This window comes from Pongo pygmaeus, chromosome 6, assembly GCF_028885625.2.
Source record: "Pongo pygmaeus isolate AG05252 chromosome 6, NHGRI_mPonPyg2-v2.0_pri, whole genome shotgun sequence".
Classification (NCBI taxonomy): Eukaryota; Metazoa; Chordata; class Mammalia; order Primates; family Hominidae; genus Pongo; species Pongo pygmaeus.
The window spans coordinates 46,823,634-46,838,917 of record NC_072379.2 but is presented as its reverse complement, the minus strand read 5'-3'; the positions used below and the strand labels follow the sequence as shown (position 1 = coordinate 46,838,917).

At 38.2% G+C, this 15,284-nt stretch overlaps 1 protein-coding gene across 6 annotated transcripts in view; it reads left to right on the top strand.

Moving 5' to 3' along the window:
* The window catches only part of RALA (RAS like proto-oncogene A), an 83,453-nt gene that overhangs the window by 17,359 nt on the left and 50,810 nt on the right, over positions 1 to 15,284 (top strand). The window lies entirely within an intron of this gene.

Sequence of the window (15,284 nt, the reverse complement as noted above, 5' to 3'; positions counted from 1 at the left end):
CAGAATTTTGCCATTTTTTTCCTCTCTTCTTCTACTTCCTTCTGCATTTTACTGGCAGATTCTCTTCATGTGGTCAGGAGTATAGTCACCTTTATCTCCAGATTCAGTTCTTCCCAGCTCAGCAGAGACAGTCTTCCTCACTAGCCCTATCAGAAGAGCCCAAGAAATGGAGTGCTTTGGCCAGCTTGGGTCTCATGCCTTGCTTTTGAGGGAAGTGGCACATCCTAATTTAGTCCTGTTGTGATGGGGTAAGGAGAGGAAGGGGTGCTGGGCAGACAAATCATATGTCTACTTCTTTATGGGTGTTATATCATTTTTGCCCATTTTTATGAGGTTAAACCAAAAGTAATGAATAGAGGGTTAATACCTGGACTATTTTTGAAAACTCACATTTATTTTCTGATTAATTTTAACATTAAATCAGGCTTTACTAATAGCACCATTTTCATATTGAAACAAACATATATGATACTTGGTTTATGCTAAAACATTCCACATACATCTTCCCACCTCCCAGGGAAGGGAGGGGACCTGTATCAACAATGATAACAACTTGATAATTGTGGCTGACCTCCCCACTTCTCATGGACGTTCTTTTATGTAGTTTTCTTTAGCTCTCTGAGTGGGGTTATGACCATCTTGGAGTTCCTATATTTCTACAGATTGCTGAAATCAATTTTTTATTATTGGTTTGCTTCCCCTCTGTTCATATATTTGGATTCCCAAGCTCTGTCAGTGTCCATATGTTATATGATTCATCTTTGAAGTGATTTTTGTTTTAAGTAAGGATAATTTTTTTTAAGTAAGGATAATTCCCAGTTCATTTTCATGATGTTGGGTATATGATGTGGATGGTGATGGTGATGGTGTTATTGATGTAGTTTTTGTGATTTTCTTGCTCAAAAAAGGAAATCATTTTTATCACTTGAAGTGCTTCTTATCTAAACCCTTAGTAGATAGATATAACTGGAATTTGTTCATGTAGTTGAACAGATATCTTTGGATACTGTGTGGAACTTACATTTCTTCCATCTAGTACTTTTCGGGATTTATTTTAGTATGAAAATTAAATGCAGAATTGAAAAATTCTGGCTTCAGATTATCTGTATAAAATGTATTATCTGTCAGAGTTGGAACAGACCTTAAGGGGTCATCTTGTGTATTTTTCTACCCAAGAGAGAGGCTAAAGATCACCTCTACCCATCTTAGTTCCTCAGTTGGGACAACCGCTGTAACAAAAGGCAATTTAACAATAGAAAAACAAGCAAATTTATTAACATGTGCAGCATTCAACATGTGGGAGAAACCTCAGTGAAAACGAACTCAGAGCACAGTGGCTTAGAGCTCTGGTTTATATAGCATCTTCAACAAAGAACAGTAAATGTGTGGGTAAATGACAGGACAAAGGAAAGGGTTTTACGCTTATAGAGGGAAAGTAAAGGAGTAAGATTTGTTTGCAGATTCCTCTGGTGCTGTCTCTGGGCTGATGAGTCTAGAGTTGTCTCTAGTAACAGAGAATTTATATCCTATATCCTGCCTTTAGGTAGAAAAGGGAGAGAGTAGAGATAGATTTTCCTTAGTTTGCTATCTTGCAGTTGTATTCAGCTAAAAAGTAATGTTTACATCAAAGAGGCATATTTTGGGGTTATATATTCTGATTTCCTTCACACTCTTTACAAAAATCCCCTCAAAACTATCCAGCTATTAGCCATTCGTAAACCCCTGTAGTGATATTGTGGAAATCTGCTTCATTTTTGGATGTTTATATTTAAAAATATGTCCTCTTTGGACTGAAGACTGTTGTGACTTCTCTTTGTTCCTTGGTTTGCTATCAGGAGCAGCATTTAGTAGACACATTTTTGAGCACTTGTTAATAGCGCCTCTGTTGACAGAATTCAGAGTATTCATTTTACATATACCTTTAATCAAATAATGGAAGCTGGCTGTCGTAAAACTTTCCCACTGGTTTCCCAAGCAGTCTGCCTGTTCAAGCCACACATCATTCATTTCTTTAGTTAGTTTCTAACCATCCTGATGGCAAACTTCTGAAAATAACACTGTAACATTCACTTACTTGGAGCTCAAGTTTTACAGCTTAGGTATGAAACACATAAGGCAGGAGGAAGTTACTAAAATCTGTAGATTTCCTTCTGTTCCCATGCCCTGACCTAAGCAATTTTATATTCATTATTTACATCTAATCATCCAGTAAAACCCTGTGAGGTAGAAGATAAGGAAACTTAAGACTATACCATTAAGAATTAGGAAGTAAAGTTCAAACAAACAAAGAACACCTTTGAGCATCCATATAAATGCCAAAGTCCTAGCACTAAAGGCTATTATGTATCTGATGCATAAGAGAATAATTAGATTATCACCCAGAACCTACTTGTTGTTACTTTATACCTAGTAGTAAACTTGATAGTTTATTTCCAAACAATTTTTAGGGGTGAAAGGATGCTGCTGCAGGCAGGCACATAGGCAGTAGTAATCAGCGGGGGACAACTATGCAGGGGAAGAAGGAGGCAGAAAAATAGCCAGGCACAGTGGCTCATACCTGTAATCCCAGCACTTTTGAGAGGCTGAGGCAGGCAGATCACTTGAGGTCAGGAGTTTGAGACTAGCCTGGCCGACATGGCAAAATCCCCTCTCTACTTAAAATACAAAAATTAGCCAGGCGTGGTGGCTTATGCCTGTAATCCCAGCACTTTGGGAGGCAGATGCAGGCGGATCACTTGAGGTCGGGAGTTCGATACCAGCCCGGCCTACATATCAAAACCCTGTCTCTACTAAAAATTCAAAAATTACCCAGGTGTCGTGGTGCACGCCTGTAATCCCAGCCATCTCAGGTGGCTGAGGAAGGAGAATCGCTTGAACCTGGAAGGCGGAGGTTGCAGTGAGCCGAGATCCACGCCACCTGCACTCCAGCCTGGGTGACAAAGTTGAGACTTTGTCTCAAAAGAAATAAAGAGAGAAAGACAGAAAGAAAAGAAAAGAAAGACTCTGCAATGCTGATAGAAGAATTCAGAGTTCCACATTACAGGGCTATTGAATTCAAGGAATACTGCCCTGAATTTGTAATAGCCTCTGAGAGCAGGTTAATACGCATAATGACTCCAGGTCCTCAGAAATCTTTTAAAAAATTATTCAGTTAAATTGAGGAATTTGTGAGAGAGACAAAATTCTGAACTCAAAATCTTTACTGAATATAACTCAGAAATTAAAATACTATTCTACCTGAGTACTACTTCTGGTGGCTAAATTGATTGTTTCTTATTGATTATGGTCTTGCTGGGAAATTCCTATGGTTTTTTTTTTTAAATTTGTATGTGTTAAGAGTTAAGTGTAATAAGATACTCAGTAGGTATTCACTCATTGGTGCTTATTTTGGGAGCTAATTCATACAGTTAGAATGTATCATTTCTTGTAACCTTGGTTGAATCATCAAGGTTTTCCCATCTTGACTGTGTTGAGGTTTATCCCAGCTTGACTTCCATTTGTGTCTTAGCACATCCTGGTCCACTTTCCCTGCTATCAGTTGTTAAGTATTTAGAGAATGCTGTTATTATTAGCCTGAGTGAAACATAGTTTAATTTTTCATATAAATATGTATGTGAGTACTTTTAAAATTATCTAGATAATAGTTGCTTTCTTGTAGAGACTTGGAAATAAAAGAATAAGATTGCATTACTACTGAAATACTTTGTGTCATCCTTCATCTCTTTTTCCTTCAACCCCAGCTGTTCATTTGGTTACTATTTTGCCATAAACAGAATACTGCCCTTTATTCTTAGTGGATTTAAACTATCTAATTTCTTTAGATTTTTACATCTTTGATGCAAATATTGACAATTTGTTCTTCAACCAAAAGAGATTAGGTAAATATATAGTCCAGAATATTTACGCTGTTATTTCTTGATTGTTTAAAACCCAGAAGTAATGTTTGTCAGAGGATCACTACCATTGAGACTAAAAAGTAGTAAACTTCTATGCCTTTAGTGAAATTTTAGGTACTTCATTTTAAAAAGTTTTGTTGTGCAGTATACAATACATTTCATCACATGACAGATTTGTGCAAATTTGTAGGAAACCCAAGTTCTGCTTATAAATTACTTTTTCCTCTTTCTTTACACTGATGGATTAAGCCGGTTTGATGCAATCAGACTTTTTGATGACTTTCCTAGACGTTAAAAGTGTGAAGTATCCTTTGGCTTAAAACATTGAGATTATAATTGTAACATCATCCAGGTTCAGAACTGAGTACTCATTTTTTTTTCCAATTTAATGTCAGTATAAAGTATTATCACTTACATTAAAATTCTTGGGACAAGGGTAAACAACAGCAGGGTTTTGTAGCTTATTTTTGTTATATTAGTCAATAAACCTATTTTGTAAATCCTGTGTGACAGTGTGGGAGGTGGGGGGCAGAAGGGTTCAGAAAGAACATTTCGTTTTTAAGGCAGTAATATGAAAATATTTTGAGATGAATGTTGTTACTAATGTGTGTTTTCTTAATTCTTAAACTGGGACACATTGACAATTATGGCCTTATAAATGAAATGAGAGAGGGAATGATGATAGTAATTGAGAGTTTTTTCTTTAGAAATTATAGTTTGTTTTTCCTTTAATATTTGAAGCTGATAAAAGTCCATTTATCGTCAGTAAAGTGTAAAGGAAGCATATAACCTTTTAGGGGAGACATTGTGGTATAGTGACATGAGCATAAATCTTGTTTAATAAAATGTTTCTTGAATGAATAAACACCTACCATGTGCCAGGCACTATACTAGGCAAATAATAGGCACTGGCACTTAATCTAGGCTTAAGGAACAAGGAAAGCTTTCCATAAGTGACCACAGGAGGACGAATAGGATTTTGATAATGGAGATGCATCAGGTTGAGTTTGACATTGAATGTTCAAAACTGGGAAATAAAATTCATGCCATGAATTTAGAGCAAGAGTATATTCCTAAGGGGTGAATAGGGGAGGGAAAAGAGGCTGATTAGAGGTGTCAGGAGGTTGTAGGCAGATCATAAAGCACCTTATTTCAGGTCAATGGGGAGTCATCAAAACAATTTAAGAAGCATTATAAGATTTGCCTTTAGACAGACTGGGACCATTCTCAACTTCCGAGCTCTCAAAATTATCTCTGGTGAAGGGCTATTTTAAAAATTTTTAATAAGTGGCCAACTGATACCTTTGGAAAATACAACCACAATGAATTACTAGAAGAATGAAATGGTTGAAAGATAAAACTATGCTGGCTCATACATATAGTCCTAACTACTTGGGAGGCTGAGGTGGGAGGATCACTTGAGCCTGGGAGGTCAAGACCGCAATGAGCCATGATCATGCCACTGCACTCCAGTCTGGATGACAGGGCAAGACCCTGTCCCCACAACCCCCCCTCCAAAAATAAAAAATAAAAACAAGCCCACTTTTAAATTGTGTGGGCACAATGGCTCACACCTGTAATCTCAGCACTTTGGGAGGCTAAGGTGGGAGGATTGCTTGAGATCAGTTGGGGCAACACAGTGAGACCCCCATTTATACAGAAAATTTTTTAAAATGAGCCAGATGTGGCAGCACACATCTGTGGTCCCAGCTACTCAGGAGGCTGAGGCAGGAGGATCACTTCACTTGAGCCCAGAGGTCAAGGCTGTAGTGAGCCGTGTTCTTGCTGTGCACTCCAGCCTGAGTAACAGAGCAAGACCCTGTCTCAAAAAAAGATTGAACATTGAATAGACATAAAATTGCTCTAGTTTCTCTATAAAAGTTTCTAAGTGTGTACTCTCAAATTTATTCTGTTCTAGTCATTAACTACTTCACTTTGAGTACCTCTGTTACAGAGGAGTAATGTTTTTTTGGTCCTGCATGTTCTCAGTACAGAACTCTAGAGCCTCCCATGTATATATTTACTTTTCAGCCTTACCCATGTACTGCTGTTCAGTTATATGATTTCCATTATAAACCATAAAATAATGAGTTAGAAAAAGTAAGAAAATAATGAGAGGTTGGATAAGCTATTATAAAATGTAAAATTTTATTTTTAATAGTATATAAATGTTGTGTTGGCACTAAAGCATTTAGTGAGATCAGTATAACTGAGTATTCCTGTTAGCTTATGAACAGATTCTTATTTATTTATTTTGGGGACAGGGTCTCACTGTGTCACCCAGGCTGGAGTGCAGTGGCACAGTCATGGCTCTTTGCAGCCTCGACCTCCCAGGCTCGAGCAATCCTCCCATCTCAGCCTCCCAAGTAGCTAGGACTACAGGCATGTGCCAGCATGCCCAGCTAATTTTTGTATTTTTTGTAGACACAGAGTTTTGCCATATTGCCCAGGCTGGTCTCGAACTCCTGCGCTCAAGTGGTACGCCCTCCTTGATCTCCCAAAGTGCTAGGATTACAGGCGTGAGCCACCACGCCTGGCTGCAGATTCTTTCTAGTGGAAATCCACATAGCTTCTGCGCTCATGAAGCTTACTCTGTGATTGTTTCTGATCAAAAGGTTCTGTGTCTATCCCAGGTGTATTGTGTATCCTGTAACTAAAACTTGAGGTATTGTTGGAAACATTTGAAACAATGTAGGTCTGGAGTTTCATAGTCCTGCATTTGAATTCCAGCTTACTGTTGTGTGATCCCGGACGTGTTTGCACTGGACTGAATGTTTATGTTCCCCCCAAATTCGTATGTTGAAATCCTAGACCGCAAGGTGATGGTATTAGGAGTTGGGGCCTTTAGGAGGTAATTAGGTCGTGAGGGAAGAGACCTCATGAATGGAATTGGTGTCCTTATTGAAAAAGACCCCAAAGAGATCCCTTGCTCCTTCCACCACGTGAGGTTACAGTGAGAATACAGCCATCTAGGAGGATATGGGTCCTCACCAGACACCGAATCTGCTGGCATCTTGATCTTGGACTTCCCAGACTCCAGAACTGTAAGAAATAAATTTTTGTTGTTTAAAGAAAGAATGAAAATTTCTTCCTGCTTTTCAGTGTTATTATTGAAAACAGAGATAACTTTTCAAGTATCTCTCATAAAGTCTTAGATCTATTTTAAGCCCTTAAGTAAGTGTCTGTTTCATTTTGTTTCAACAACCGCATCAGCTGGTATGCCACTTCTATATGGTATAACATTTTTCTCCGGAAGTCAGATTTATACTTCCCTATTAACACACCTTTATAGAGGCTCTCATCATGTAAGCTTCTAAAGTCATATACAAAATTTTGGAATTTTGTAGGTTTTACAGGGGCCCAGTGGCCTGGGTTCAATCCTCTCATTTTACATATCTGAAAACCATGGTCTTCAGAGGTTTGTAGTGGCAGAAAACCAAAATATTTAGAGGCTATTAGGTGGTAGAACCTAGGCCCATTGATTCATAGTCTAGTCCTCTTTCTGCTATCATGTGTAATCCAGAGCTTTATGTTTAAAAACAGTGTGAAAATGAAAAAGGAGTTAATATATACAGTTTATTTTGCCAGTAAGTTTTCCATCAACTTAATAGCTTTTTTTTTTTTTTTTTTTTTGGTCTCTTTTCACAGTTAACTCTTTCGTCCAGCAGATATTAAGGGCCTCATGTGTCAGGCACTATCTAGGGTAGTGGAGATATAACAGTAAATACAATGGGCAAAATTCCTGCCCTCATGGATCTTATGTTCTGCAGACAGGAATCCTAAAGGATGTGAGGGAGTGAGCCATGTGCTAATCTTCCAGTAGAAGGAATGGCAAAGTAATTTAGGATCTCTTAGACCTCATAAGGCTTTTATTCCCAGTGATATGAGAAGTCTTAGGAATGGCTATATTTTGAGAGTAGAGGTGACAGATTTGCCAGCAAATCAGATGTGGGCTGTGAAAGAAGAGTTAAGAATGACTCCGAGGGGCCAGGTGCAATGGCTCACCCCTGTAATCCCAGCACTTTGGGAGGTCGAGGCAAGCGGATCACTGGAGCCCAAGAGTTTGAGACAGAAGAAGCAATAAGTCGAAATCCAGTATCTACAAAAAATACAAAAATTAGCTGGGCATGGTGGCATGCGCCTGTAATCCCAGCTACTCAGGAGGCTTGAGGTGGGAGGATCGCTTGAGCCCAGGAGATTAAGGCTGTACTGAGCTGTGATCATACCATTGCACTCCAGCCTGTGCGACAGAGCGAGACCCTGTCTCAATAAAAATAAAAGAATGACTCCAGGAGTTTCAGTGTGAGCAACCTAAAGAATGGGGTTGCCATTTACTAATAGAGGGAAAGCTAAGAGAGAAGCAGGTTGGAGTAGGTTAAACCAGGTGTGGAGTTTTGGACAGTTTGGAATTTGGACAGTTAAGTTGCCTATTAGACAACTAGTTTTATGTGTTAAGTAGGCAGTTTCTGATGTTCAGGGGAGAGATGAAATCCAGAGATATAAATTTGGATGTCATCCCCAAATTATGGTTTGAATGTTTGTGTTGCCTCCAAAATTCATGTTGAAACTTAATCCTTAATTCAACAATATTAAGAGATGGTGCCAATAGGAGGTGATTAGTTCACGAGGGCAGAGTCCTCATGAATGGGATCAGCAACTTTATAAAAAGGCTAAAGGAACTAGCTAGGCCCTTTTTTCCTCTTCTGCTCCTTTTCCTAGTGAGGACATAGCATTCGTCCCCTCTGGAGGATGCAGCAACAGGGTGCCATCTTGGAGCAGATGATAGTCCTCACCAGACACCGAACCTGCTTCAATTTGGACTTCTAGGCTACAGAACTATGAGAAATACATTTTTGTTCTTTATAAATTACCCAAACTTACATGTTTTGTTACAGCAACTCAAACAGCCTAAGTGAACTCATGAAAGGAATGAATGTAGATAGAAAAAAGAGACCCAAAAAGAGATGGATGGAAAAAGAGAAGCCATAATGACTTTGGAAAACCAGGTGATTGTGGTATCCTGGAAACCAAACAAAGAAAATGTTTTAAGAAAGAGGGAGTGATGATCTGGGTCAGCTGCTACTGATAAGTGAGGTATAACGAAAATTGAAAATTGACTGTTGGATTTAGCAGTGTGGAGGTGACCTTAACAAAAGCTTGATATGAGTAGGCTTGAGAGAGAATAAAAGGAACAGAATTGGAGACAGTGAGTTTGAGAAATGAAGTAGGGTTGAGAGTTTTTGTTTTATTTTTAAGATAGAAAAAAATACATTTGAATCCAGTAGAGAGGAACAAATTCATGGATGAAAGGGGGAGAATTTCTGGAGCAGTCTCTGTTGAGTTGGCTAGAGGGAATGAGATCGACATGAGTGGAAGCATTGGGCTTACTAGGATCTTGATCAGTTTCATTTATAGCAGGGGTTGGCAAACCCCAGCTCTGGAGCCAAATTCAGCCTGCTGCCTGTTTTTAAAATAAAGTTTTGTTGGAACATAACCTTGTGCATTTATTTAGGTATTGTCTGTGGCTGCTTTCAAACTATGGCAGCAGAGTTGAGTAGTGCTACAGAGAAACCTAAAATATTTACTAGAAAGAGTTTGCCAACCCTTAGATTTACAGTAACTGACGAAAAGATAGGATGAAATATGAGTGGGAGAGGGGAAGAAATAGATATAAAATCTAGGGAATTGAACATTTTGAAGAAGGTATTAAGACCCCTTTTTTGGTTTTGGTCAAACCACATAGAAAATCAGAACTTTGAATTTAGAGCAGAATGACTTGCAGTCTCGTTGCTTTTTCCTAAGGCGGGTTCTTGGAAGGGGCCCTAGTCTCAAACTGTAAGCTAACTATATAGTTATCTATTGGAGCTGTGTTATAAATTACCAATATCTTAGCTGCTTAAAACAACAAACATTTATTATCACAGTTCCTGTGGGTCAGCAGTGTGGAAGCAGCTTAGCTGGATGGTTCTGACTTAGAATCTCCCATGAGGCTGCAATCAAAGTGTCAGCCAGAGCTGCAGACTTCTGAGACTTGGCTGGGTCTAGAGAGTCGGCTTCGTATCTCATTCATGGCTACTGGCAGGAGGCTTCAGTTCCTTGCCACATCAGCCTCTCCTTTGGACTAGTCATAATGTGGCTTCCCCTTTAGAAAGTAATGAGACAGAGTGCCCAAGACGGAAGCCTCAGCCTTTTGTATCCTAATCTTTGGAAGTGACATGCCTTTACTTCTGTATCGTAGACAGTCCCCGACTTAGGATTTTTCAACTTTACAATGGTGTACCATCATTATGTTTTTCACTTTCAACCCAGTATTCAATAAATTATATGAGATAGTCAACAAACACTTTATTATAAAATAGGCTTTGTGTTAGTTGATTTTGCCCAACTGTAAGCTAATATAAGTCTTCTGAGCATGTTCAGGGTAGGCTAGGTGTATTAAATGCATTTTCGACTTATGATGTTTTCAACCTAACAGTGGTTTTATTGGGATGTAACTCTATTGTATGTTAAGGAACATCTGTATATTTGTCACACAGACCAACCCTGGTACAACATAGAAGCCTACATAAGGGCGTGAATACTAGGAGGTGTGGGGATTGTTGGAAGCCATCTTGGAGGCTGCTCACCACACTCATCCACTTGAGTGTCTGCAAAACTCCGTGTCATGTGACCAGTGTTTCTACAATTGCTGAAGCAGCTATTTGTGACAGTTTGATTATATTGGAGCCTAACCACAAATATTTTAAATATTTTTCCTTTTTCACTAAGCTTTTTTTTTTTTCCTGATTACAAAAGTAATATTTGTGGCAGAAAACTGGAATACAGTTAAGCAGAAAGCCCTGTAAGTTAAACATTTTTCGTATTCCCTTGTTCAGATTACTCTTAGTGAAATTTTATTTTGCTATCTAATTTTTTCATGTTTGTAGTAATACATATCTGTTCAAAATAAAGTTAATATGTTAATATATAAATACTGTTTGTAAGCAGCTTTTATTTTCTGAACGTTTTTCAGTGTCATTCAGTACTCAGTGTCATTTTTAAATGACTGTTTTATGGTTCATGGCTATCCATAATTCTTTTTTACTATGACAAATAATGTTACAATAAATATTCTTATCACTAATTTTCTATGGATAATCATGACACCGATAGCCATTGTCTCAGTCCATTTCCTGCTGCTAGAGCAAAGTACCACAGACTGGGTAATTAGTAAAGAATAGAAATTTCCTTCGCATATTCTGGAGGCTGGGAGGTTTAAGATCAAAGTATCAGCAGATTCAATCTCTGGTTCCAAGATGGTCCCTTATTGCTGCATCCTCTAGGGAGGAGGAATGTGGTGTCCTCCTATGGCGGTAGAGCAAGAGAGGGTGAAAGGGCAAAGTGAAAAGTGATGAACCTGTCCTTTTATAAGGGCACAAATCCCACCCATGAGGGTGGCCTCTTATGGTCTACTCAGCTCTTCAAGGTCCCACATCTTAATACTGTGGCAAAGGCAGTTAAATTTCAACATGAGTTGGGACAAACATTCAAACTGTAATAGCCATCCCCCACCATATCAATTCTTGCTAATAATTCACATACAAATTCACCAAAAGCAATAATTGTAGGTATAAGTTTTATGATATTTGCATTAGTTTTTAAACAGGACCATAGTAGTGCTTCTAGGATGAAGGTCCATTGGCTTTATTGGGTTCTCAAGGATGACTGGGATATTCAAATCCTCAGTTAATTTGCAAAAATTGTTCAGTTGCTGTAATCATAGGAGTAACATAAACCTGTTGGAGTGGATATAAGAATAAAGCAATTCTAATATTCCTCAGACTCCTGAACTTCATAATACCTGTATAAGGTAAGAAGCAAGAAAAGTTTTACAGAGGTTTGCTACTTTCTAGAGTGATTTTAGTAAATGCCTATCAGAGGATTTGAATTTCTTTGTAGTCAAATCTTGATATAGTTGAATTAATTAACTATATTATTATTATTATTATTATTTGAGATGAAGTCTTGCTCTGTTGCCCAGGCTGGAGTGCAGTGGTGTGATCTTGACTCACTGCCACATCTGCCTCCCAGGTGCGAGCAATTCTCCCACCTCAGCTTCTCAAGTAGCTGGGATTACAGGCATGCACCACCATACACGGCTAATTTTTGTATTTTTAGTAGAGATGGGGTTTTGCCATGTTAGCCAGGCTTGTCTCAAACTATTATTATTGTTAGCCAGGCTGGTCTCAAACTATTATTATTATTATTTTTTTTTTTTTTTGAGACGGAGTCTCGCTGTGTTGCCCAGGCTGGAGTGCAGTGGTGCGATCTCGGCTCACTGCAACCTCCGCCTCCCAGGTTAAAGCGATTCTCCTGCCTCCGCCTCCTGAGTAGCTGGGATTACAGGCATGCGCCACCACGCCTGGCTAATTTTTGTATTTTTAGTAGAGACGGGGTTTCACCATGTTGGTCAGGCTGGTCTCAAACTCCTGACCTTATCATCCGCCTGCATCAGCCTCCCAAAGTGCTGGGATTACAGGCCTGAGCCACCACACCCGGCCTATTATTATTATTTTTTGAGATAGGGTCTTGCTCTGTCACCCAGGCTGAAGTGCAGTGGCACAATCATGGCTCACTGCAGCCTTGACTACCTGGCTTAAGCCATTCTCCTACCTCAGCCTTCTGAGAACTGAGACCACAGATGTGTGCCACCATGCCTGGCCAATTTTTAAAACATTTTTAGTAGAGATGAGACCTTGCTATGTTGCCCAGGCTGGTCTCAAACTCCTGAGCTCCTATAATCCTCCTACCTAGTTGTAATAATTTATTTAGAATAATTTATTTAGAATTTATTTATTTAGAATAATTATATGAAGTGTCACCTCAGCTCAGGAGAATTCTCCCTCACAATTCCATTTTATTTTTTAGGACCTTTTTGAGCATTAGTCTTGTAGTAGCTTATAGCTTCTGAGACCAGTGTTTAATTTGTCTGTAGTACATTGTACTTCCAGGTGATAAAACAGCATTAAGTAGAGTTCCTATTCCTCCTGGGTGGATGTCTTAGAATTTTGCCAATACTGATGAACTGTTCTCCAAAATCATTTTCTAGAGTTTAGGGTTTTTTTTCCATCTGAATATGTACTAGTTATTTTCATATACTGTGCTAGATGCTGAGATTACAGAACTGAAAAAGACAGCTCTCAGCTCCCAATAATTAATTTGGTGAGTAGCACTGATAGAAGTTATATCCAGAATACTAGGGAACAATGAAACAATTAGCCCATTGAAGGCTGGAGAGCAATTGGAAGGCAGAGGACACTGCACAGGGGGTTCTATTTGAACAACTTTCTTTACCTTTATGTACACAGTCACATCACCCTATCAGTAAAAATGTTTTAATTGAAAACATTTTTATTGAATTGTATGAATCAAGAACATAATTGCTTCTTTTACCATTGAATAATGTTATCAAATATGCATTAAATTGGTCTTCTTAGAAATAGCTAAAATATGTATTTTTAGAATAAGAAGGAATTTGAATTTAATTAACTCAGTCTCCAATCCTCTTTCTTTATCTGTTTGAATTCTTTGATGGGGCTTACAGACAGTTTATTCCAATTTTTACAGTAATAAGTAATTGGAAAGATCTTGCTAGTGAGCCAAATCTGCCTCCTTTTGTCTTCTGCTCAGTAATTTAATTTTAAATTGTAAAAATTATCTCCCAGTCTGTGACTTATCCTTTCATTTTCTTAACCTTCAAACACCGGAAGTTTTTTATTTTGATGCAGTCCAGTTTATCAATTTGATAGATTTTGCATTTGACGTTGTATCTAGGAAATCATCGAATGCCTAACCCAAGGTCACATGCCTAACTCTATGCTTTCTTCTAGAAGTTTTGTGGCTTTAGGTTTTACATGTAGAAACAATCCATTTTGAGTTAATTTTTTTGTATATGGTGTATATGTGAATCTAAATTTTTGTTTGTTTGTTTGTTTGTGAGAGGATCTCGCTCTGTCACCAAGGCTGGAGTGCAGTAGTGTGATCATGCTCACTGCAGCCTTGCTTTCCCAGGCTCAAGCAGTTCTCCCACCTCAGCCTCCCAAGCAGCTGGAGCTACAGGCGTGTGCCACTATACACAGCTAATTTATTTTTTGTAGAGACTGTATCTCACTATGTTGCCCAGGCTGGTCTTGAACTCCTGAGCTCAAGCAATCCTCCTGCTTTGGCCTCCCAAAATGCTGGGATTATAGTCATGAGCCACCACGCCCAGCCTCTAAATTCTTTTTTTGCAATTGTATTTTTGCATCTAATAGTTCTGGCATCATTGTTAAAAAAGTGATTCTTTCTTTACTGAATTGCCTTTTGTACCTTTGTCAGCAGATGCTGAAAACTACAAACCACTCAAATGTCTATCAACAGGTGAATGAATAAACAAATTGTAAGATATCCATACCATGGAATACTACTCAGCAATAAAAGGAAATGAGCTATAGATACAAGCAACAGGGATAAATGTCAAAATTATGCTTACTGAAAGAAGCCAGATAAAAGAGTACATATTGCATAATTCCTTTTATGTGAAACTGAAGAAAGTACTAACTAATCTATATTTACAGAAAGCAGATCAGTGAATGGAGGGGAGATGGAGGGAAAGGAAAGGGAGGGATTACAGTTGAACAGACTTAAATATGTGCAGTTTGTCATATGTTGTACCTCAATAAAGCTGCTCCAAATATAATTCTAAAATTCATATAGAATAACATAGTGGCTAGATAAGCTTTTGATAACCAAGGTTTTTCTTTTCCCATTTCTTAATTTTTTTTCATACTGTAACTCCAGTTTATTGTTCCTCTTAAAAAGGTATGTGGATCAGAATATAGCATTTGGAAAATAATTGATTGTTGTAAACTCACTTCAAGTATATCTTCTGTTTCTTTGAGTTATGTCATGCCAGTCCCTACAGAGTCTGTTAACCTTACTTGGTATCATTGTTTCACTTTGCTTATTATAATTTAACCCAAACTTCCCCAAATTTTCCACAATTATTAATAGAAATTACAGAATACATCAGGATCAAGGCATATAAGGATTAAGGGGAGAGGAGTAAAAAAAGAAATGCGGAGGGGCAGAATTAAGGAATTTAGATTTTCACCTATGAGCAATGTGGAGTCTCTGAAGAATTTTAAGTAAGCTGGGTTAAACTAATTTCACTTTTTATTGTGATCAGCTGAACTTACATAAAAAGGCAGGCAGTATTTATCTAAGGGGCTTTGCATCAGTCCCTTTGGTGTTTTAGTGAGTATATAGTTTTTTGTAGTGGCAGAGTCAAAACCCCTATTCTGATATCTTAAATTTATTCCCAAGCCTTGTACATTATAGTTGCATCCTGTCGAGTGAACTGTAACTAGC